We start from the raw sequence: 24921 nt of genomic DNA on the forward strand, positions 1-24921 counted from the left end.
GGGCAAGCTTAGGTGTTGCTGCCAACAGAGGATTGAGATGGGGTTGAAAATGGGGAGGAATATGGTATATCTAGTGCGAAAATCAACTCATTGGGGAAGGTTGGGTGGTGCCTTAAAGATCATTTTCAATATAAGGGTAAATCTTTTGGGTGTGGCACCTAAATGTATTAGCAGATTTTGACTAATCCATATTCAAATTTAACTATTGCAAAAGCATGGAAAATACCCTATGTAAAATACTCTCGTATATAATAAAAGGGTAATAAAATAGTATATAAAATGATTTGGACTGATCCCATTTGCTTAGGGCAAAGAGGGGTGGGGTCTGCCAGGGACTCACTTCACTCACACCCACAGAGATGCTGGGTTGCCAGCTCTGGCCTGATCTGTCCAGTTTACCATCAACTCCCAGACTTGTGTGGGGAGTGGCAGTGGCTAATGAAGTCATGCCATCACTTGGGAACCTAAACGTACTTGCAGTACCAACTTTTCAAGAGGTCAGAGACTTGAAAAATGTCTTCAGATTTCTCTTAAACTTTCAGCAGTAGAAGGGCATTGGTTTGTTTAGTAACCAGACCATAAGCCTGTGGCAACCAGCTGCAGAGTGTCTGCGCGCCACCCTCTAAACAAAACTGAACAGAAACAATTATGAATTTAGGGATGCTCTCTTCTCCCTATCTGATGTCGGCACATTTCTGCGTAAAAATACCACTAGGAGAGTAAGACAATGATATATATTGCATTATTAAATAATGGCAGCTTTTTTTTTAAAATAGGAAAAGTATACTCTGGTTTTTCTTTAGATCAGATAAATCTTTCACCGTTTACTAAAATAGGAAAAATAACATGTTCACATGGTAAAATGTCCTGATAGTACCAAAAAGCATACAGTGAGAAGTAATTGTTCCACCCCAGTCATTTTTTCTTAACATTGTAAATGGAAGTTACGGATATTTCTGGGCCAGATGAGAGTTGCCTCTTTTTTTTTTTTTTTTTTTTGAGAATTAGAATATTATGAAAGGATGTGAAACCTAAGCTAGAAGGGAAAGAAATCAATGATTGGGTATGGCTTGCTGGTAGGCATTTTTAAAAAGTTAAATTTGGGGTGCATTTTGAGGAATGAAAGGTAGGAAATGTGTATTTTGGAGAGAGGGCACTATGAAGACCAGGGGAAACAGAGTTTTGGGAGAACTTGGAGGTTAAATATAGAGGTTAGGGTAGATCATGTCAGAGAAGAGAGAAGCATGAAGCTTTCACCGTCCGTTTGCAAGGGATTGTCTGAGCCAGGAACTAGAAAAACTTCTTTTTGCCAGAGACCCCAAATGGGATATGTAACTAACTTGATTCAGGTTGGGTAGGAAGGGAGAAATAGGTAGACTAGTCAAAGTAGACTGGGATCTAGTGATACAGACTAGAGTAGTAAAAATAGAATTCTTGGAGAAAGTTGCTGAGGACTTTAAACCTGAAGCAGGCCAGCTGGGGAGCTTTTGTACTGTTCTCTCCCTTCTGTTTATTCTCTGCCTTTAAATACTATTGAACTGTAAGTTCATTCATTATGAACTTGAACCTTCTCTATGCTAAAGTGTGTTGGGCTAGGGAGAAAGGATTTACACCAGAGAAAGAGGAAGGTCACAGAGACTTACTTCTTTAGGAAAGGTCTCCCCCTTTGCATCCTTGCAGAGCACCAGTGAAGCTGAGGTTGAGTACTTTTTTGTCACACAACTCTTTGAAAGGGGCATCATAAAAATACTTGCCCTAAAATTTCACCAGGCAGAAAGTTTCATTGAGAACTGGGTGGATTCCCTTCTTCTCATGCAACTTGACTCTTTACAGTGCAGTTCCCCACATCTCTGGGACAGACCCCATACCTTATTCTGTTGTTCATTGTGTCTCAGCCTCTGGCTTCTCACTGCATTTCCTAAAACACCTTTCCAGGACTTACTGTTCCTGTCTTGAGCAGAGCCCCCATTCCAGTCTGAGTCCCAGCGTGGTACCTTCAAGCCATACTCCTGTGATCTTAGTCCACTTCTCAGTTGGGTTTTCTGGTTACAGGCAGTAGAATCCAGCTCTACCTCACTCACACAGGAGGTAAGGAAAGGAATTAGAAACTTTTATAGAACTGGCGGAATGCTAGAGAATCAAGCTGGAAACAGAAACTAAGACAGCTCTGGGATGCTGGGAAGCAGAATTACAGGAATGATCTGATCAGTATGTTACCACTGGGATGATTGAACTCCATATGTCCTTTCATTTTTGCACGTTATTTACCCAAAATTTAAGACTCCTGGAGAGCACATCTGATTGACTGAACCTAGGTCATGCTGGATGTACCAGTGAGAATAGTTATTTACAATATTTGTAGGAATTTCCAGGAGTCTCTTTGGCTTCCATAGCGAGAGGGGAGACATACAGACATACATTCTCACCAAGATTGTACAAGGTGGGGGACCGGTGATTCTCCAAAAGGAAATTAGAAAGGGGAAATGCTGGGCAGCTAAAAAGAAATACCTCCTCCAGACCCCTTTTCAAGGTTAAATAATTTCATTACTCATCACATCATAGTATTAATAGTTTACTTGTATGAGACCAATAATAGCTAGAATTTATTTAGTGCTTTGCTCAGTACAACTTATACTGTATCTGATCTCGGCCCTTTACACACTGCTCCTTTAGTCATCACAGCAGTCTGTGATGTAGACGACTTGTGTGAACTGACCCGATAATAGGTGTCAGAGCCAGGACGCAAACCCAGGTAGTCTGGGGCTACATTGCCTGTATGCTCTTTAAAATATTAACATGGATTAGTTAATACATTTAAATGAATTTGGATTTATTAGTTTTTAGAGTATCTGTATATATTTTTTTAAATAAATAGTCAAATTTCCTATAATAGAATAATTTAAATATTTTTAGTAACAATTTAAGTTCATCTTTTTAACATGTATGTAAACTCCTTGCAGCCAGGCATTAAATGCAATGGTAAGAAATGTCTTTAAAGAAGCAGGTTTAAACATTTCATTACAGAATTGTTCACAATTTGGTAGAAAGTTAAAGTCACTGCAATTAAACAGTTGACAGCTCATCTTTTAAGTAACATTCTAAGATTAATCTTTCGACATATATATGTAAACTATTCGTAAGAGGGCTTTAAAGGCAATCTTAAGAAATCTTTAAAAATCTTTAAAAAACACGTATGAAGACTTCATTACAGAGTTCAGAGTTTAATAAAGAGTTTGTTTCACTGTAATAAAACAGTTCATACCTCATTTTTTAAGTAACATTATAAGATTCATCTTTTCAATATGTATATGTAAATTCCTCGCAGTAAAATTTTAAATGCAGTGGTAAGAAACGTTTTTAAAGAAGCATGTTTAAACACTTTAATACAGAGTTCACAGATTTTAAGCAGTTAAATTCACTGTTATAAAACAGTTCACAACTGATATTTTAAGTAACATTCTAAGATTAATTTTTTTATTTCCTTTTTTATTGACACATAATAGTTGTACATATTTCGGGGGTACGTGTGATATTTTGATACTTGGCATACAATGTGTAATGATCAAATCAGGGTATTTGGAATATCCATCACCACATGCCAATTCTTCTCTTCTAGCTATTTTGAACTATACATTATTGTTAAGTATAATCATCATACTGTACTATCAAACATTAGATCTTATTCCTTCTATTTAATTGTATTTTTGTACCCATTAATCAATCTCTGTTCATCTCACCCTTTCCTCTCTACCCTTCCCAGCCTCTGGTAACCCCCATTGTGCTTTCTACCTCTGTGAGGTCCACTTCTTTAGCTCCCACGTGAGTGAGAACGTGCAGTATTTATCTTTCTGTGCCTGGATTACTTAACATAATGACTTCCAGTTTCATTCATATTGCTGCAGATGACAGGCTTTCGTTCTCTTTTATGGCTGAATAATATTCCATAATGTATATGTGTCATTTTTTAAGCAGTTCATCTGTTGATGGACACTTAGGTTGATTCTCTATCTTGGCTATTGTGAATAGTGCTGCAATAAACATAGGAGTGTAGATATCGCTTTGATATACTGATTTCCTTACTTTTGGCTGTATACCCAGCAATGAGATTGCTGGATCTTATGGCAGTTCTATTTTTAGTTTTTTGAGGAACCTCCATACTGTTTTCCATAGTGGCTATACTAACTTACATTCCCACCAGCAGAGTACAAGTATTCCCCTTTCTCTGTATCCTTACCAGCATCTGTTATTTTTTTGTCTTTTTGATAAAAGCCATTTTAACTGGAGAGAGATGATATCTCATTGTGGTTTTGATATGCATTTCTCTGATGATTAGTGGCACTGAACATTTTTTCGTATTCCTTTTAGCCACTTGTATGTCTTCTTTTGAGAAATGTTTATTCAGATCTTTTGCCCATGTTTTAATAAAAAAATTTTTTTGCTTTGAGTTATTTGAGTTCCTGATATTTTCCGGTTATTAATTTCTTGTTGGAAGGATAGTTTGCAAATATTTTCTCCCATTCTGTATGTTGTCTCTTCACTTTGTTGTTGTTTTTTGCTGTGCACCTTTTATTGATTTAGTTATACATACATACATACATACATAGTCTTGCTCTGTTGCCCCAGCTAGAGTGCAGTGGCGTCATCATAGCTCACTGCAATCTCAAACTCCTGGGCTCAAGCCTCCTGACCAGCTGGGACTAGAGGCACTCACTACCTCCACCTGGCTAACTTTTCTGTTTTTTGTAGAGATGGGGTTTCGCTCTTGCTATGGCAGATCTTGAACTCCTGAGCTCAAGCAATCCTCCTGCCTAGGCCTCCCAGAGTGCTAGGATTGTAGGCTTGAGCCACCATGCCCAGCTTTATCTGTTATAGATTTTTGCTTTGTGATTACCATGAGGCTTATAAAAACCATAAATATAACAGATGGCAGTATAACTTTGATTACAAAGAAAAGAAACAACAAGGAGAAAATCTAATAAACTCTACACTTTACCCCCCCATTGTGATTTTTTCTTGTCTAAATCTACATCTCTTTATATTGTCTCTTCACAGGATGCTGCATTTATTATTTTTGATATATTTCTCTTTTAGTCTTCATACTAAAGATATGAGTGGATCACACACCACAATTATAGTATTAGAATATTCTGAATTTATGTACTTTTATTAGTGAGCTTTATACCTACAAGTGTTTTCCTTTTGCATGTTAGTATATCGTTCTTTCAAGTTAAAGAACTCCCTTTAGCATTTTTTGTAAGGTAGGGTTTCTAGTCCCTCCTACCCTCTTAGTCTCTAGCTCCCTCAGGGCTTTTTCACCATGCAGACATTTGTGCTTCTTCCCATGGATTGAGTTTTCTTACAAGGGAACCCAAGATGGTGGGGAAGCTGGCTGTTCACCTTGATCTTTTTTCAGTGTGGAAACTATGAGACTGGAAGGAAGTGTGCAGTGCCTGGTAGACTGAGGGAGAGGTGTCGTGGCTACAGAAGTCTGCTCCTCTTAATGTTTGCTCAGAAGTTTTCACTTCTCTTTGGCCCTGGAGATCATCTCAGTGTGAGATCTGAGTTCTGGGATATTGCTGGTAATAATCTTGGAGCTGAATATTTGTTTTTGGTTTTCTGTAGGGGAGAGTGAAGCCAGATTGCTTCTACTCTGCCATTTTGGTGACATCCCTTCCTCTGTACATATTTTTAAATGATAGTATCATGTATCTTTGACACACACACGTACATACGTTAATTATATAGTTTATCTGGAAAGAGTTAATGAGGCAACTCCTTACCTTTCCAAGGCTCCTTGGGCTATAGATTAGGAACCTCTGGCTGTCCTCGTAGTGTCATGTGGTTGTTCCTCATCATGGCCTGTCTTCCTTCCGTGTGGCAGAGCTGGACCTTGAGTGATCTGTGTTAGTCATGCTCACCCCATTCCCCTTGCTGGGGATTGATTCAGAAATAGACATGTTACCATTTTAGGCTGAGGAAAGTTTGCCGAAGCTTCAGGGAAAGACTTTTTTCCTTGTCAAAAGCATGGGAAGAGGCCACCTCTCCTTATGTAGACATCATTGCATGTGAGTGTGAGGCTCTGAGCTGCTGTGGGAGTATTGTTATCAAACTCAAAAAAAAAAAAAAAATCAGCTCAAGAAGGTCAGAGCTGAGAAAATTGTAGTGGAATGGAGCTGGAGTTGCTAGGTTAAGCCAGTTCTGAACTCCACCCTCTCCCTGGACTAGCAGTTATGTGAGCCAGTAAGTTTACTTATGTTTAAGCAGTTTGAGAGTTTGAGGTAGAACTTCTATTCACTTATGGCTAAAGGCATCCCAACAGGTGTCATAATGCAGAACTGCCACAGAAAGAGATAACAGGATCCTTCTTCTGGATGCTTGCAAGAACACCGGTTACTATCAAATAGGCTAGTTCCTCAACCTAATGAGGTAGCAACTACATAAATTAGGACCCAGGACCTAGGTGTTAGGTTCTACTTTGCCACTGACTACCTATGTCACTAGACCTAAATTTCCTGATCAGTAATAACAAGGAGGTTGCCCTGAATAAGTGATAGTGTACTTTTCATCTCAAATATTTTCTAATTTTGGAACCCATGAAAAATATCTGGTTAAACTTGATTAGGAATTAAGGTTTTTTAAAAACAATGAGGCATCTCATATTTTTATAGTTTATGAATAAATCTATATTTATTATGGTTTCATAGTCTAGCAGCTCCAAGACATTCCATTTCTACGATTTGTGTGTAAATAACATTGGTAAAGTCTTTTAACTTTTCTAAAAGTGTTTTAGAAACTTTTTTTCTTTCGGAGGGCTTAAAATCAGTAGCACTTTAAAAAAAGTTCTTTAAGACCTTTCAGATCTATTTTTCTCTTTCTTTTTTTCCCTTTTCTTTTTATTGTGGAAAATGTCTAATATGTGTAAAAGTATAGAGAGTAGTATAATGAATCGTCATATACTCATTATCTCACCTCAGTAATTATTAACATTTTTATTAATTTAAAACTATTGCTTACATTTGGCTCTTCTAAACAGGAATTTTTTTTCCAGCTTAACTTTGGAGCTAAACTAGACATCTCTTGCTTCAAGGCTTCAGTTGCCTGCTTTTTTTTTTTTTAAGTGCTGTTCTTTTTAGCATGGTAAGAAAGTACAGCACCTTGAAAGTAGTCTTTATATTAACAGTGATGACGAAACAATTATGAATATTTAGGCGTTCACATTTGTACCTATCAGAGTAGGAAGAGATACACTGCTGTGTTAACAAACAGTCCCCAGATCTCGGTGGCTTAAAACAGCAAAACTTGTTGGCTTTGTGACTGATTGGCTGGGGACTCTGTTTTGCCTTATCGTCCCTCTGGGACCCAAGCTGAGGGAGCGGTTACTGTGCAGAATGTTGCCAGCTCTGTTGTAGAGGGAAGGAGAGCAGGGCAAATTGTACACTGTCTCTTAAAGTGTCTGCATGGAAGTGAGGCATGACATTTCTGTTCATATCTCATTGGCGAAAACGAGTCACAGGGCTAACCTATATTTCTAGGGGGTGGAAAAGTGCAAACCTACCATGTGCCTGTGGAGAAAACCAGAAATATTTAGTGCTTAGCACTAATGACTATCACAGTATTGTGAGAAATATAAAATCTTATCTGTCTTCCAACTTTGTGTGTAACAACTAAGGCTTCAAGACTTGTTTACCCTCATGGAACATGTATAGGGAATGGTATTAAAATTACTCTCATTTTCTTAGCTCTTGTTTATTTTAAAAGCCACTTTTAGAGCAATTAATTAGAAAAAGGCTTCAAGAGAGGAAATACCAGTTTCTAGTTTAGATCCATAGTTCTTTCTGGAAGATACAGAGTTTTCTCTTCTCTCAGGTGACGCAGTGTACCAGAGAAGGGGCAAAATAATTGTATCTTCTTTACTTCTCGTTAAAGGGAGACCTTCCTCATCCCTTCCCCTCTTCCTTTTAAAAGTAGCATTTTGCATTTTAATTCTGACATGGGTAAAATCCCAGGTCAGACCCTTGGAATGTTTCAAATGGGGTTTGGGATTCTAGATCAGATCCCTTTGTTTCTATCTTTTCCATTTGGAGGCTGGAATTTAAACAGATAGATTCTGACCATCCTGTGTGAATTAGACCAGTCATAGCACCGACCATATTTATATCACCTTCCAGAGGAAACTCTCTGACCCCCATGGTTCCTGCTCAGAGGTGTTCTCTGTTGGTCCTATTTTGTACCCCTCTGAAGTGTGCACCATACCCAAGGCAGCCAGGTCAGTAGCACCTACTGTGATACAGCCGGCTTGAAAAGATAAGTGGGGTCAACCACTCCACTATCTTCCTGAGAATTTAACTTGCAAGACTAAGACAGAGGCCCCAAGTCCAGCCTGGTGCCATGAGAGTGAAAAGGCCACAGTCATCCACAGACAATTTGAGGAAGTCTGAGGAAGTGAGGATGGAGAGAAAAGGGACAGAGCAGAGTTGATTGGGGATGACAAGAGAAAGAGGAGGTTCCTGGAGTGCAGTTGGCCTCATGGCATCCTTGAGGGACATGCTGATTCCTGCTGCTGATTCCTGCTGCTGGAGTCCTTGGTGTGGCCTTGTGTCCTGCAGAGCCTTTGTGTTTCTGCTTCCCTCTGTGAGGCCAGACTCTGTGGCATTTCTGCCCTGCTTGGCATACCTGGGTTCTTTGCATGCCATAGGATTGGATTGGGTATTAGTAGTTGTTGCAGAGACACAGAGTAAGAGCAGCTGAAGCAGGGAAGAGGTACTTCTCTCCCATGTCTAAGTCTGGGCATGGACAGCTCATGGCTGGTGTGGTAGCTTGTGGCTTCCTGGGATCTGGGTCGTTCAACTTTCTTATCTGTTGATCCAGGGTCTGGTTTTCATCCTTGTGGTCTAAAGTGAAATCTGAGCCATCACATTCATGTTCCTTGCAGCAGGATGGAGGAAGAGTGGAAGAAGGGGCATGTTTTAGTCCTTCTTAGACACCTATGTGAAGTTACATGCAAGACTTCCTCTCATATCAACTAGAACCTCACTGCAAAGGAGAGGGAAATGTATCTTTATTCTAATGGTCCATGTGCTAGTGAAAATTGGAGGTTCTGTAACTATAGAAGGGGACGTGAATATTGGGGGACATCTTATAATGTGCTTCATGTATCTTTTTTCATAATTTTGATGTAAATTTAGGATTGCTTTGCAATTTTTACTAAAAAAAATCTATAGAGATTTTGGCAGGATTACTTTGAATCTATATAACAGGTTTGGAAGAATTAAATATTAACAGTATTAAATCATCTAATCTATAAGTATTGGATACCTCTCCATTTCTTTCTGTCTTCCAGACACAGGAAATAACTAAGCACCAGCCATCATAGGGGCACTGTCAGTCCAAATGCAGATATTCCTTCTTAAAAGAGCTTCGCAGTTCTTCCTTATCAGTGAACAAGAGTCAAAGTTTTCTAAAATTCCTAAACCTACCACAGTACAGAGCAGCAACATATGTGTAATGGTTCATGTCATATAAAATTTTTCTCATTACAAACCACAGTTTTCCAGAAATCCAGCTACCTACTTTTATCAAAACTAATCTGTATTTTGGCATTTTTTACATGGCAGTGTTTGTTCATTGACACACTTGCCACTGGTGTTTTGTTTTACTTTAAATCTAATCTCATTTACTTTTTTCTGCATTTGTCTTTAGAAAGTTGATTTTTGATTGCTATTAGTGGTACTTTAGAGGATATTTACACAGTAAGCTTAGGGTGACATTGAATTTTTATACAAGAAAAGTTCAGGTCAAAGTGCTGTTAGTTTATGCAGAATATATGGGATAACATGAGATTAACAGAGCATTGTTCCTGCGGTCTGTCTCCTGGGATGTAGAAATAGCTTTCTTTTTTCAGACCTCGTCCTTGGAATGTTTTCTCCTGGATAATTTTACCTGAAGCCCATTGGTACCATTGACAGTCTCTGTTGCTTTCAGATTATGTGTTAAATGTATGAGTTGAAAGCATTGCTGTACATAATAGTTCACTTAAATTAATTATAGCTCTAAATTTTATGTTTTAATTCTTAACTGTCTTGGCATCAGAGATATTTTTGAGACTGTCCAAAAACTATTTTCCTATAAGAGAATTATTTTTAAAAATGGAGAATGGGAACAATTTATCATCAGAAGCATGGAAAGTGATGCGTAGGAGGCAAAATGAAATTTTTTATATTGATTATAATCAACCACGCACTCTTCACTTAGTATTAATCCCCTTAGATTATCTCTCTACATTGAAGACATACATTGTAATAATGACACACCAAATAATAATTGTTTTTTATATTTAAAAATGAAATTAATCTCCAGGATTTCTCTTCAAGGTACATTTGATTCTTTTTGATAGACTTACAAAATAGTTCTGAAAGTCATTTTTCTGAAACTAATGGAACATAAATCACTTCTATTTTGTTGTTTTCTTAATCTCCATTGTGCCTGGGACCATGTAGGTATACTTTTATGGAATCAACAGTATGTTTTGTGTTCACATTTCAAGGAATAGGACCAGCAATATAATTTGTGAGGCCATTTCAGAGAGAAATGTCACTTCAGAGCCCATTTCAGATGGAGAAGATACCACCTGTGCGGACATGGAAGCCAGAAAAAGTGTGACAAAATTGTGCAACTAGGAGTGGTTGGATGTGACTGAGAGCAGGGCGTGGGCATGGCTGTGATGGGCAGAGTCCCAAAGGCCTTTGCCTTGAAGGCTCTCCCGTGGGAGCTTCCCGTGGCTGGCTCCTCGCTCTTCCAGTCTCCTCAGAGGAGACTCAGAGAAGCCTTTCCTGATCGCCCAGTGTAAAGTAGCCACCCAATAACTTGCGAACATGCCAACTCCTGTTTTTATTTCTTTACTGAGCGCTCCTTACTACCTGTCACTTTTTGTTTATTGTCTATATCCCAACACTTGACTACATACAGTTCCATGAGAACAGGAACATTGTCTTGTTTATTGCTGTAGACCTAGAACCCAGCGTAAAACTGATATTTAATAAATGTTTGTGGATTGAATATAGGTATGGATATGAATGAATATAAGTACGGATTTTTTTTTACTATAGATTTTGAATTTTATTCTTTAGATCAGTGGTTCTTAATCTTACAGTTCTGTAGATCCATTTATACTTTTAAAAATTATTGAAGACCCCAAAGAACTTATTTTGTGGATTATATGTGTTGATATTTACCACATTAAAGATAAAAACCATAATCTGTCATGGGATTAGTTTAGAAAAAAGATAACCTAGATATTTAAAAATTATTAATTCATTTAAAACAATAATAAACCCATTACATGTGTATTAATATAAATGTATTTTTATGATAAATATTTTCCAAACAAAAAAAGTTAGTGAGAAGTATAACATTGTTTTACATTTTGTGCAAATCTCATTAGTGTCTAACTTCTCACTGCTGGATTCTTACACCTTCTTTTCTATTCAGTCTATTGATACTGCATGTCAGGTAGCCTCTGGACCTCAGCCACATACTTAGGAGGAAATGAGAGTAAAAAGGTAAATGATGACTTGGCATAGTATAAAAATAGTTTGGACCAGACGTGGTGGCTCACGCCTAAATCTTAGCACTTTGCGGGGCTGAGTGGGGAGGATCACTTAAGGCCAGGAGTTTGAGACCAGCCTGGGCAACGTTGCAAGACTCCGCCTCTACAAAAAATTTAAAAAGTTCGCCGGGTGTGGCATTGTGGACCTGTAGTCCTAGCTACTGGGGAGAATGAGGCAGGAGGATCACTGGAGCCTGGGAGTGTAAGCTGTGATTACACCACTGTGCTCCAGCCTGGACAACAGAGTGAGAACCTGTCTAAAAAAATTAAAAAGAAAATAGTTTTGACCTTGCAGATCCCTGGAAAGGTTTTGATGACCCCTGAACTGGGGGGAGGGAGGATCCTGTACTACATTTTAAGAATTGCTGCTATAGGTGGATGGTTTTCAGATTTTTTTAGTAGCAGGAGTACATTTTTAACTAATATCTTCTCACAAGCTCCAGTGTATAGAACAGATAAAAGTGGAGCTGTTTGGGTTAGCGTGCATGTGTGTTGGAGAGCAGGGAGGAGGGGAGGTCCTGGAACCATGCTTTCTATTTCTTTCTCATTCTTTGACTAAGCTACTAAATTGGCCAAGGGATTGATACTTCCCAGGTGGGAATATTGTGTGAGCAAAAGTGAGGCAGATGAATATACCGTGGAGATTTTCCACTCTGTACCACAGTTTAACTTTCAGTATTTTATTTAATAGTTTTTTAATATATCATAGCTTACTACTATCATTTTAAGTATTGAAATATAAGTAATATAAGTACTATTTAATATTTTATCAAGGCTATTTTCCTTTAAGTACATAATCATTGGTTTGCTTTCACAAAAATATATTTAATTACAATCAGAAACCTTATTTTGTTTCTGGGGTTTATTCCAATTTTGTATAAATCAATAAGAAAATTTACTGTCATTTGAAGCAGACTTGTAGAAATATTTATGTCATTAAATATTGTCTGACTCAGGTTTTTAAAAGGCAATTCGTTCTTTTTGAAGATGTGAGGGTATGTAAAATAACATTCAATCAAGGTCCGACACATAGGCAAAAGTAAAGAGGTAGAGGGAGTTAAATTTTGGGAATTGGGTAGTCTACTTCTACTTGCTAAATAGAGGAGGAATTCTCATGGTCTGGAAGTGGAGGAGAGTGGCAACTGGCCACACCCAGACTAGAACTTGGACGGTGTGTTAGTTAACAAGGCGGCTTCACCACCACTAGTGATCTTAGTATGTTGCTGTGTTAAAATTAAAATGTATTTGACTACCTCAGGAAACATTCTCAACTAGGTCTGTTTTGTGTGGTTTTTTTTTTTTTTTTTTTGAGACAGACTCTCACTCTGTTGCCCAGGTGCCAGGTGAGTGTTGTGGCATCAGCCTAGCTCACAGCAACCTCAAAATCCTGGGCTCAAGCAATCCTCCTGCCTCAGCCTCCGGAGTAGCTGGGACTACAAGTGCGTGCCACCATGCCCGGCTAATTTTTCATTTTTAGTAGAGACCAGGTCTGACTCTTGCTCAGGCTGGTCTCCAACTCCTGACCTCAAGAGATCCTCCCGCCTTGGCCTCCCAGAGTGCTAGGATTACGGGTGTGAGCCACCACACCCAGCCAGTCTATTTTGTTTGTATGTGAAAATTTTTCTAATTTTTTTTTGTCTTGAAAAAGGGATCCCAACAAGTTTTAACCCTGTGTTTATGTAAAATGTGAACTCTAGCTTGATTATCTACTTTTTTTTTTTTGCTTTTCTTTTTCTTTATTGTCTACTTTTTAAGAGATAGAACGAAAAATTGAGACATGAAGAGAAAAGTAATGAAAATAATTACAAGGCTGCAAAATAACTGTCTCAGGTTTGAATTTAAGTATTTTAAGGTATGATTTAATAGCTCAACCTCATGCTTCTTGATCAACTTCATGATTCTTGTGAAAAGAGAAAAAAACCTGTTTTAAAGAGTTATAAATAGGGCACATCTCCATAAAAGATAGAAGGAAATATAATTGGACCAGTTGCCTTCTGGATTAGGTTTAAAGTGCAAAATAACTGCTTAATAGTGATACTAATTAAATTATAATTATCTTGAGAAATGTGAAAGATAATTCTGCTCGTTTAACCATTCTGTCAGTAAACATTAAATACCTACTCTGATCCTATCATGCTTGTTTTAAATTTTTAGTTTAATTTTTTGAATAGGTAGTATTATAAATTTTTGAGCATCTCCAATTATTAATATTAAAATGTGTCTAATTTCTATGAAGTAGATGGAGTCCTGTAGTATTAACCTATCTGTAGACTGTCCTCCATTCTACTTCACACTAAGAGAAGAGGAAAATACTCATAGTTGCTTATAATTTTATGTTTAATAAAAATTAATCGGTAGTGTGTTAATGAGGAAGTAAGAAATGTTTTTAGTATTGGCTACCTGGTTTACGATCACAGCCCCCGCACTGCCGGACACTCCTGAGCCTTCCTACCTGACTACGTGATTCCTTCTTTCTTTCCGTTGTTCTTACTACCTTCTGTGCTATAATCCAGTTTACTTACGTTTATTGTTTGCTGTCTACTCCTCTCCTCCCACACAGGCACTTTGAATGCATTAATCTTTGTTTAGTTTACTGATATGTGCTAAGTGTCTAGAACAGTGTTTGGCACATATTTGTTAATTGAATGAATCATTTTTCCTTTGGCTTTTAGAAGTAGAGGTACACTTCTTTTTGGGGAAAATATTCAGTGAGCAGACTATTCAGTATTTTAGAGGCTTCTGTTTCTGTCATGGCAGCAGATTAGAGATTCAAAAAAAAAAAAAGGCCCCATGTAATGAAACATTAAAAATACCGAACTGAATATTCACAGTATTTTTTAAATGTATATTTGAGCTGGTAAACAAGTAAAGAAATTTCTCAGAGGCCCAAGACAAGAAATCTTGACTCCAGGGAGGAAAGGTAAGCTAGTAGTGACACTGGCTGCTTTGCTGAGGGTTCTGGTATCTGTATGTCCCCGGCAGGCTGGAGCTTTGGCGTTTGCAGGGTGACCATGGGGTACTGGACGGAGCCTAGGGATCAGGCGGGGTGAGAAGTAAGATCCAGTGACTTTTGTATAAAGCTAAAATTCCCTGAAAGGTGTCAGTGGGTAAATTAGGACAAAATAAAAAACCTATCCCACAGTGCAGGAGTTGGAAAAATGTGGGGTGGGAGGAGGGTAGGAATGGGGTAAAGAGGGTTGCCTGCCTTAGCTTGTTTTTCATTAGAAGGGTGAAATAATCTCTCCTGAGAAAGTATAACTACAAGTCCACTCTAACTGAATTTGGGGTTGGAGTTCATACTACCTTCAAAAATAAAAACAAAAACCCAAACCTAGAATTTAGTGAAAAGTGGTTTCATGTTGTTAGGACTGAGTATCAAACCAGATCTTCACTGGAGGGATATAGGAACACAGGCCTCAGAAAATTGTTACAGGTAAAGTTTCTAGGAACATGATCTCACAATTGAAAAAAATTCAAAAATACTACAAATAAACCGCAGTGAGTTAATCAGCAGAGCAAAGGGACCATGTACTGAGGCATTCAAATATTGCAAATATCTAGTTGTCAGATATAGAATATAAAATAAATATTTAATACGTTTAGCAAGTAATAAAAATATGGCTAAAGAGTAAGAGACTATCAAAAATAATTAGGCAAGCTAAATTCAGCAATGTATAAAGGAAATACTACATATTGACCAAAGGGTTTATTCCAGGAAGACAAGCTTGATTCTGCATTAGAAAGTCTATTAATATAATTATCCACATAAACAATTTAAAGGTAAAAAACCATATCATTAAAATTAAGATCTTTTCGTTTTTATTTACATAAAAGGAGAGTATAAAGACAAGTTACAAGTACACAAATGGAAGTTATTGCTCATACATTAACAAGATAAGGATTTTTTAATCACAATAGTGTACATATATATGTCAATACATATACATATGTAAGTTTGAAAAAATAAATGGGCAAAAGAACGAAAGAGCCATTTCATGGGAGAAAAACGAATAGCCAGTAGACATTTGTTATCAGGGAAAATACAATTTAAAACTGTAATACATTGACAAAATTGTAGAAGTTGGAAATAACAGTTATACCACTACAGTACTCAATAACAAAGGTTGGCAGACTTCTCTGTAAAAGGCCAAATAGTAAATATTTTAGGCTTTGTAGCCTGTACTGTCTCTGTCACAATAATTCTGCTGTTATAGTGCAAAAACAGCCATAAACCATATATAAACAAATGGATGTGGCTATGTTCCCATAGAATATTATTTACAAAAATAGTATTATGGTTTACTGACTCTTGCTCTATGACACCAAAGTTAATGAACTAGTAGTTATGTCAACAGGGATGAGTCTTAAAAACAACGGAAAGGTAGCAGAGACTGGGCACAGAAGATCATAGTACTTTGGGAGGCCAAGGTAGGAGAATCGCTTGAGGCCAGGAGTTCAAGACCAGCCTGAGCAAGACAAGTCTGAACAAAAGAGACCCCATCTCTACAAAAAAAAAAAAATAGTAAAATTAGCCTGGAGTGGTGGTGCGCACCTGTAGTCCCAGCTACTCAGGAGGCTGAGATAGGAGGATCGCTTGAGTCTGGGAATTTGAAGTTACAGTGAGCTATGATCGTGTCAGTGCATTCTAGCCTGGGCAACAAAGTGAGACCTTGACTCAAAAAAAAAAAAGCAGGAAAATACATTATAGTATGACTCCATTTATGTAAATTCCATAGATAGACAATATAAAGGGTATGGATTCGTGGGTTTTACCATGATTACTAGAACTTGACTAATTTTGAATTCTGGCATTGACATTTATAATCTGTGGGACTTTGGCCAAGTTCCCTAACTTTTTGAAATGTTGGTTTTCTTACCTATAAGATGATGGGCATGATTGTACCTGCTCGTTGGATTGTTGGAAAGATTATGTTACATAGTGCCTGTAAAAATGCTTAGCACACAGTAAGTGCTCAGTAATTGTTGCTATGCTTTTATTCTCCTCCTTTAACTTATATCCCTATTAAAAGAAAGATAGCCTTTATTCCTTTGGGATTTCTAGGTATTTTTTTATCCAGCCTACATTGCATTTGGCTAATGTGGCTAATACTAAGGCTTGAGATATCTTCAAGCTGAAGTCTTGAGTAATGTTTGATTTCTTTACTTAGCACAATTTACAAACAAATTTACAGTTTGTAAAACCCTCTGATGTTTTAGTGTCATGTTTAAATCTGCAAACTCACTGTAGCTTGCTGAATACTTGGCAGAAACAGCTTCCTGTGTCACTTAACTGTTTTCTGTGTCATTTAGCATTGTCCATAACTCCTCAGAGCTCTGGCCTCCTTTGTATGACGCCACTCTTCAGATTCTTCCGTGACCTTGCCGACCTTCTAGTCCTCTAATGTTGATGATCTGCCCACTCCTAACACTTCTGACTCTTCAGCTTCCTCAGCTGAAAATGAAGATAAAACCCACTTGAAAGGGGTGTTGTTAGGATAAAATTCTCTAATGCATGTTCATCCAAAGAGGAGCCCCATACCCATAGATTATGAGTCATTTACGCTGGGGTGGGGTTTGGTATGAAAACAAACAAAATGTCTCCAGTAGTGCCTCTCCTGTTTGAGCAGCGGTCATGGATGAATGTAGTGCATGTGGCACGTTGCAGGAACTCAGACAGCTTCCCTTCCTTTTTCTGTCTGGGGCTACTGTTCTCTATGACCTTCCCAGACCACCAAAAATCCTTTATTACAGGTATTTATATTAACTTTCTCCTCCCTAAGGGCAGTGACATTGTCTAACTCATCTTCTCCCATGGTCTGGTAAAATGCTGGCATGTAGTAAATAGGTACTTCCTAAATTCAAACTGAGTGAACAAATGTATACATGCCTTGAATTTTATTCATAAAACACCAGTGTATGCAACATTTAGCCTACCAAAGTACAAAGTTAAGTCCATTGGTAATCTTAATTTAGCTTTAAGCTATCTGAAACACAATGAAAAGTTATTTCTTTGTTTTAGCTTCATATTTCAAAGAATTCTAACATATAAAAATAGAGGGAATAGTAAAATGAACCCACTTAAACCTGTATCCATCCTCCAGATTTGACAAAGACTAAGATTTTTCCACACATGCTTCACCTCTCAATCTCCTGCCTACCCCCAAGCCCAAGTATTTTAAAGCAATAGAAGACATCATGTCATTTTACCTCTTTCTTCAGTATGAATCTTTTAAAAATGAGAACATTTTTGAATATGACCATAATGCTGTTATTTCTAATAAAACTAACAATAATTTCTTAGAAGCATCTAATAATTAGATTTCCCCATTGGTCCCTAAAGTGCTTGTAGATTTAAAACTCAAACAAGTTTCACACAGTACAATTGGTTTTTATGAAAAAGCTCTTCTTAAAAGAAATATTAATAAAACAATACCTATTTTTATTTATTTCTCTCCCTTTCCCCCTTCTTTTCTTTTTATTAACCTTTGTTAAGATTAGGATTCTCTATAAAGAAACCGTAAACTAAATGAAACCTGTATAAGGTGAAAGTTTCATCTTTTCTTTTAGACTATTTTGCTGTTCTTTTTGGGGGGGATCAAGCACTTAATGTGTATAGGGCAGCACTACAGTTAACAGTGCAGCAAAATGCAAAACTGCAAGTTATAGTTAAATTTAACCATTCTTTCTCATGCAGTGAGATAGCTTTATATGCAATACAATTAGAACTTTTGATGTTGTAAAATGATTTTGTATTCATTAAAAAGTATATACTCTTTGATAATGTTTAAATATATCTTTAAAAAATTTTAGTTATTCCTCATGAATTTATGGTTGTAAGGAGGAAACTTGAGACCAGGCTGTAATGTGTGTTTGGAAAAGATTGCTCATGGATGAACTTAATTCTTAAATTCTCTAAAGCTCAAGTGGAGAAATGTCATCTGCAAAAAATTTATCTTTTATTAGTAGTCACATTTTTATTAGTAATAAAGACAAACATATGCAACTGCTTAGTGTATTTAAGAAGGAAAAGACTGCTAACTGAAGCCTTGGGAAAAAACAAAAAGAAAAAATAGAAGCAAAAAATTTTAAAAAGTTTAAAAATTTTATAAATAAAAACGAAAAAAAAAAAGAAGGAAAAGAGGTAACCCAAGTTTTTAGACGCTTTAGTAGAATGCAATTTTGAGAATTAGATAGAATTTTAAAAAATGATGCAGAAGAGATGTTTTGAGTTATTGGTGTGAATTAAATAGCCGGATTATGTCAGGGATTTTTTTCAACAATTTACTTGTTAACTTTCTATTATATTGTTAAGTAAATGACAGCTTAATTGCACTTTTTTTTTCTGGTTCTGAGAACAGGAAGCAAATCCTATAATTAGACTCCCAAAGCCCAGAAAAAAATTTCAAAAGTCACTTGAGATGTCATACCTTAGAGTGGATCTTAACTAGTATCAGTGCAGAAGCAGTTTGAGATTATAGGGAAGACCAAATTGAGGGAGTGAGGCAAAGAATAGCTATTCACAGAAAAATTAGCAGGAGAGAATGCAGAACAACCATGGAGGTTACAAACTAATAGAAGTTAAATGACATCAGGGAGAAACTAAGAGAGAAACCAAATTAGGAAAACAACACAAAAACTGATGTACCAAATTGCTGACTAGTTAATGAAAGAAAAGGAAGGATACGTGAGTTTTGCAGTGTGTGGTACCTGTGAGAAATCTGTGACTAACTAGAACACTGTCTTTCTGTAACATGCTAGTAAATGAACAGGTTTTTTTGTTTTGTTTAGTTTTTCAATGGTAACTGAATATTTTGGGTTGTTCTTCGGGCCAAAATCTGAAATCTATTCCCATCCCAAGTTTTGGGTTTTATTTGGTCTATTGAGCAAATTTGAAAACTTTTTAGATCCTCAAAAGTTGCTTAAGTTAGTATCCAAGTAACATCAGACAGTGTTTTAAGAGAAGGAATTCTCAAAAGAAACTTCATGTTTGCAAATGTAAAAGACAAAATTTCATCCTCAGAGTACTTTGGTATTTTTCATTTCTTCTCTTCTCCCAGATAATCCAGTTGTGGAGGAGGAAAAGTATGGCACTGAGCTTGGAGAAGTATGGGAATACATAGAGAAGGAAAAATAGGGGAAAGGGAGTGACAACAGAGATTTCCATTTAGTTTGCAAATTGTTTTTGGTCTTTCTCATCCCTAGTCTGAGCGCCAAGAGACTGTGGGATCTTGCAGTCTTGTTTGTTATCCAAACTGGCAGTGTAGTACTGGTGACAATAGGGTAGTGTCTGTGCTCTCAAGAGTGTGGTTGGCAAGTTTCTAGTGAATTCTTTATCCATTCTGGTTGGCTAACTCTTAGAGTATACATGTTGCCTTTGCATTCCCTCTTGACTTGTTGGCCAGCAATTGTTTGTGGGTAACATTTGAGAATCTCTGCTTAAAATCTAAAACGTAAAAGATTTTTTAATAAAAATTTAAAAGCTATAGAGAAGTACAGTTAGCAGAAGATAAAGAACGAGTCATGAACCCACCTTTCCCCTATGTCTTGTCTTGACAGTCTGCCCCGTTTCCTTCTGTGATTTGGCTGCATCTAAAAGATCCCTGCATCCCCCCGCCTCCACAAAAAGGTGCTTTAAATAAGACAGAGGGGTTTTTTCCTTGCAGGAAGTGGCAGCTGTGTGGTCACTAAGGACCCAGCTCCTTTTATCTTTCTGTATTGCAATCCTTAGCTTGCAACTTTCCTTCTCAAGGTTATCTCCTGGTTGCAAAGAAGGTCCTTGCAGCTCCAACCATTGTGTTCACATTCCAGGCAGCAGGATCAAGGAAGGGGTAAGGGCAAAAGGGCCCATCTCCCAGCGAAGTCAGTCCCTTTAAAAATCTTCCCCACAGCTCCACCCAGTGATTTCTGATTTTATTTTATTGGCCACTCTAATCTTCAAGGCAGTCCAGGAGATTGTCACTTTTATTATAGTAATAGAGCAGTTTGATTTGTAAGAAAGAAGCGGAAAATAGACATTGAGCTCAACAACTATTGTCTGCTACGATTTAGAGCTTTTTATATTAAAAAAAGTTCCAATATAGTTAAAGCCTTTCCCTTCTCCCTCAGATATAACCACTAATATGAATTTGGTCTATTATTTTCATCTATATTATTCTGTCTTTACAATATATGTTTGTGTCCATAAGCAATATGTCTTGTTTTAACATGTTTTAAAACTATGTATTAATGGAGTACTGTACATATTTTGTGTATTGCTTTTATCTCATTCAACATTGTTTATTCACACTGTTGCACATAGTTCTCATTTATTCATTTTATGTGCTGTATAGTATTTTATTATACAGTTCATTTATCCATTTTCCTTTTGATGTACATTCAGGTAGTTACTTTGCTGGGGTGGGGGGACGGTGCGTTATAAACAATGCTGCAATCATGTCTCCTTATACGCTTGTGCGCGTTTCTCCAGGGTATGTCCCTAGCAGTGGGATTACTGAGTGATAGGATAGTTAGTGCTTTCTTCAGTTTTACTCTGTATTGCCAGATTGCTTTCCACAGTGGCTGTGCCAAATTACACTTAGAACAATACTGTATGAGGGTCTCATTTCCTTCTTCCTAATAGTTGTGTTTTTGCCAATATGATGAGATCAAATTCATTTTCCTGAGTACTACTGAGGTTGAGCATATTTTTATATGTCCATTGGCTGTTTATGGTTCCTTGTCTTTGATTTGCCCATTCATATCTTTTGACCATTTTTCAATTGTGTGTTTTTGTTTGTTTTGATTTGGAGACGTTTTTAATGCTATACATTCTGATACTAATCTTTTCTTCATTATTTGTGTTGTAGATATTTTTTCCTAGTCACTGGCTGATCTTTTAACTGTCTGTGATGTCTTTGGTTGTATTAAAAATTAATTTTTATGTAGTAGAAATTATTCTTTTATGATTTGTGCTTTTTGAGTACTGTTTAAGGAATTCTTCCCTACCCAGTGACCTGAAGATATTTGCCTATATTTTAGAGTTTTAGAGATTTACATCTTTAAAGGATTAATGATTTTTTTGTAAAGTATGAGGTAGGAATTTTGTTTTATTTCTATATGGATGAACACTTAATGAATAGACTGTCCCTTTCACACCGATTTGTAGTGACATCTCTGTCATACATCAAGTTTGCATACACATGTGGGTCTGATTCTGGGGTCTGTTTTGTTTCATTGGTCTTTTAATCTTTCTCTGCTTCATGTATCACACTGACTTGTTGGCATAGCTTGATATATGGTAGATAGAGTTCTCCCACCTTGTTGTGGCCTTGCTCTTCAATGTGATTTTAGGGTCTACTTCTATTTATTTATTTATGAATGAATGAATGAAACAGAGTCTCACTTTGTTGCCCAGGCTAGAGTGCCATGGCGTCAGCTCACAGCAACCTCAAACTCCTGGGCTCAAGCCATCCTCCTGCCTCAGGCTCCCAAGTAGCTGGGGCTACAGGCACATGCCACCACACGTGGCTAATTTTTTCTATTTTTAGTTGCCTGGCTAATTTTTTTTCTACTTTTTAGTAGAGACAGGGTCTTGATCTTGCTCAGGCTGGTCTCAAACTCCTGACCTCAAGTGATTCTCCTGCCTCTGCTCCCAGAGTGCTAGGATTACAGGCGTGAGCCACTGCACCCAGCCAGGATCTACTTTTAAAAGTCTAGAAAAAACTATGTTGAGATTTTGATTGGAACTATATTAAGTACATAGATGAATATCAAGAGAATTTATTTCTTTACTGTAGTAAACCTTCCACACATGAGCATGGTATCTTTTAATATTCTTTAGATATTTCTAAACAAATTTCTAGTTGTTTTTGGAGCAAAAGAATTCAGTTGAATTTTGTATGTTGATCTTGTATCCTTTGCTAAAGGTTCTCACTAGTTCTAATTGTCTTTATTTTCTTGGATTTTCTATCATTTCTTTTTTTGTTTTCTTTCTTCTAATTCTTAAATCTTTTTTTTCTTCTTACTGTGCTGGATAGGACCTCTAGTACATTGTTGTACTAGGGTTCTTTTGATCTGTCTTTAAATTGACTGACCTTATATTCTTTTGTCTATCATCTGTTAGTCCCATCAAGTGAATTTTCCATTTATTTTCCATACATTTTCCATGTATTTTTGTTCTACATGGTTCTGTGTGGACAGTGTTTTTTTTCTAATGTCTAAGTTCACGGTTGAGGGAAAGGGAAAGACATTTTCTGAAACCCCAACATAGTGTGTTCTATTGTAATGATTTGGTATTTGTCATCAGAGATAAAAATAAAAACATGGGAAGAAATCAATGACTTATCTGGCCATTGCCCTTCAAAGTCCTTAGCATGATAGTCATGGTTTCCCCTGTTCTGTACACACCTCTTCAAGCATATTGCCCATTTCTTCTGTTTGCTATTCCCCAGACGGTCCCTGTGTTTTCCTGCCTCCCTCTTTTTGCTCACACTGTTTTGTCTACTTGAAATATTCTTTTGCCTTTTCCTAAGTCATACCGATTCCCCAGCCATTCTCTCCTCCCAGTTTCTCTCCTTTGGGCACTGTAGCCCCTTAACAACTTTTGGCACCTTTTGCAAAAATATAAAAGCATTTTGTAAATTGTGAAATGCTATACAAACTCACCTTCTTATCTCTCCCTCTATATTGCAAGCTTCTTGAGGATAGAGACTGAACCTTTCTCATGTTTATGTGCATCAAGCCACTTAGCATAGTGTCTTGCACATACTTGACAAAGTTTAAGTGAATTAGGTGTGTGTAATTCTGTGATAGATTAAATAATGCTGTGCCTAAGATGGACATGTCATACACCAGGTTCTAATTGTAACTATTAAATTTATGTTGAAATTCTACTTCCATGTGGTCTCCTATAAAAGTAGGCTGCTTAATTTAGATCCTCCACTGATTGTATCTTCATTTGTTCTTCACAGTATACACACCTATCTAAATTAATAGTTGTAGGCTACAGAGTGGGATGTTTTTGGTCTATAGAAGCAGAATACCCCGTTAATCAGTGAGGGCTCTATCATCTCACGTAACTGGAAGTTTGGACATTAGGAGGTTTCAGGGTTGGTCTGGCTGTGTGGTATTATCAGGGTCCAACGTCCTGTCCATGTTTTCACTTTGTCACCCTCAGCACATTGATGGTGCCATCCACATTGATGACAGTTTCCCTCGTGGACACAAGATGGCTACAGCATTTCTAAGTGTCCAAAGGTGGACATTGTACAGTTTCTCCTTCAGCATCTCTATGAATGGGCATAACTTTTCCCAGTTGCTTCCCTAGAGACTTCCCCTCTGGTCTCTTTAGTCAGGATTTGGTCGCTTGTACTGGCTAGAGGAATAGAAAGGCCATGGTTGTCTTGGACTAATTGGGAGTAGATGGCCAAGCATGATCACTTGACTTCAGTTGGGGGTCCAGTGCAGTGACAAATGTGGGGGTAGGATAAGGAGCAAACACTATCTGTCACAGGTGCTGTCTGTGTGTCTTTGGTCTTCCCACCTGGGAAGTTAAAAGGAAGAAAGATAATTTTATAGTATTTCACTGAGTGTGGTGTTGAATCTCAGTAATACTTTATTCCTTGACTCATTCATTCATGTAACTGAAGACGTCTTTTGTGCCAGGTACTGTGGCAGCATTGGGGGAGTAGCTGGGTGAGACATGGTCCTTGTACTCAGGCGGAAACTGGCCTATAGTCCGGTGGAACAAGGTGGCTGAGATAAGGGGGGGAGGATAGAATTACTCTGAAATAAACTGATTTTAGGAAATTTATTTTTCAACAGGAGATGTGGGACATGTGGATTTGGGATATGAATTCATTTGAAAAACCACTTTGGGGTAAGTTGATAGTTGGAAGTGAATGACTTCAGGGTTCTACTTCTCTTTACATTGGGATTTGATGTTACAGCTCTGTAGGTTTCAAAACTAGTGTTGATTGGACTTTATGCCTCGTATACACACAAGAGAATGGCTTGTACTAAAATTCTAGTTTAATAATTTGGGAAATATAACCATAAAGCATAGTCTCAGTATAATTGATTATTATTAATAAATACATTCACTTCTCATTAGAGAGGTAAGTTTGAATGCAAAATAAAGACCAAGTTCAGAAATCAAAAGATATTTATTATATAGGATTTAACTTGCTTGAGCTTACGCAGTAGTCCTGTCATGTGATCTGGAAATCATTCACAGAGCCCAGAGTGGAAGATACAGGATGAAAGTTTGTCTCTGAGCTTTTCTTTGCAGTGCTCCAAATGGCCATTTGAATTCTTATTGCACCAGTACACATATGAAA

The 24921-nt window shown here is 37.3% G+C and overlaps 1 protein-coding gene across 1 annotated transcript in view; it reads left to right on the top strand.

Annotated features, from left to right (window-relative positions):
* Positions 1–24406: 24406 nt before the first annotated feature.
* Positions 24407–24921, top strand: part of GALNT1 (polypeptide N-acetylgalactosaminyltransferase 1) — a 53824-nt gene continuing 53309 nt past the window's right edge. Inside the window, exon 1 of the mRNA XM_045528012.1 lies at positions 24407–24461. The gene's annotated coding sequence lies outside the window, so the exon portion shown is untranslated. The remainder of the gene's footprint in view (positions 24462–24921) is intronic.

This window comes from Lemur catta, chromosome 16 (assembly GCF_020740605.2).
Source record: "Lemur catta isolate mLemCat1 chromosome 16, mLemCat1.pri, whole genome shotgun sequence".
Lineage (NCBI taxonomy): Eukaryota > Metazoa > Chordata > Mammalia > Primates > Lemuridae > Lemur > Lemur catta.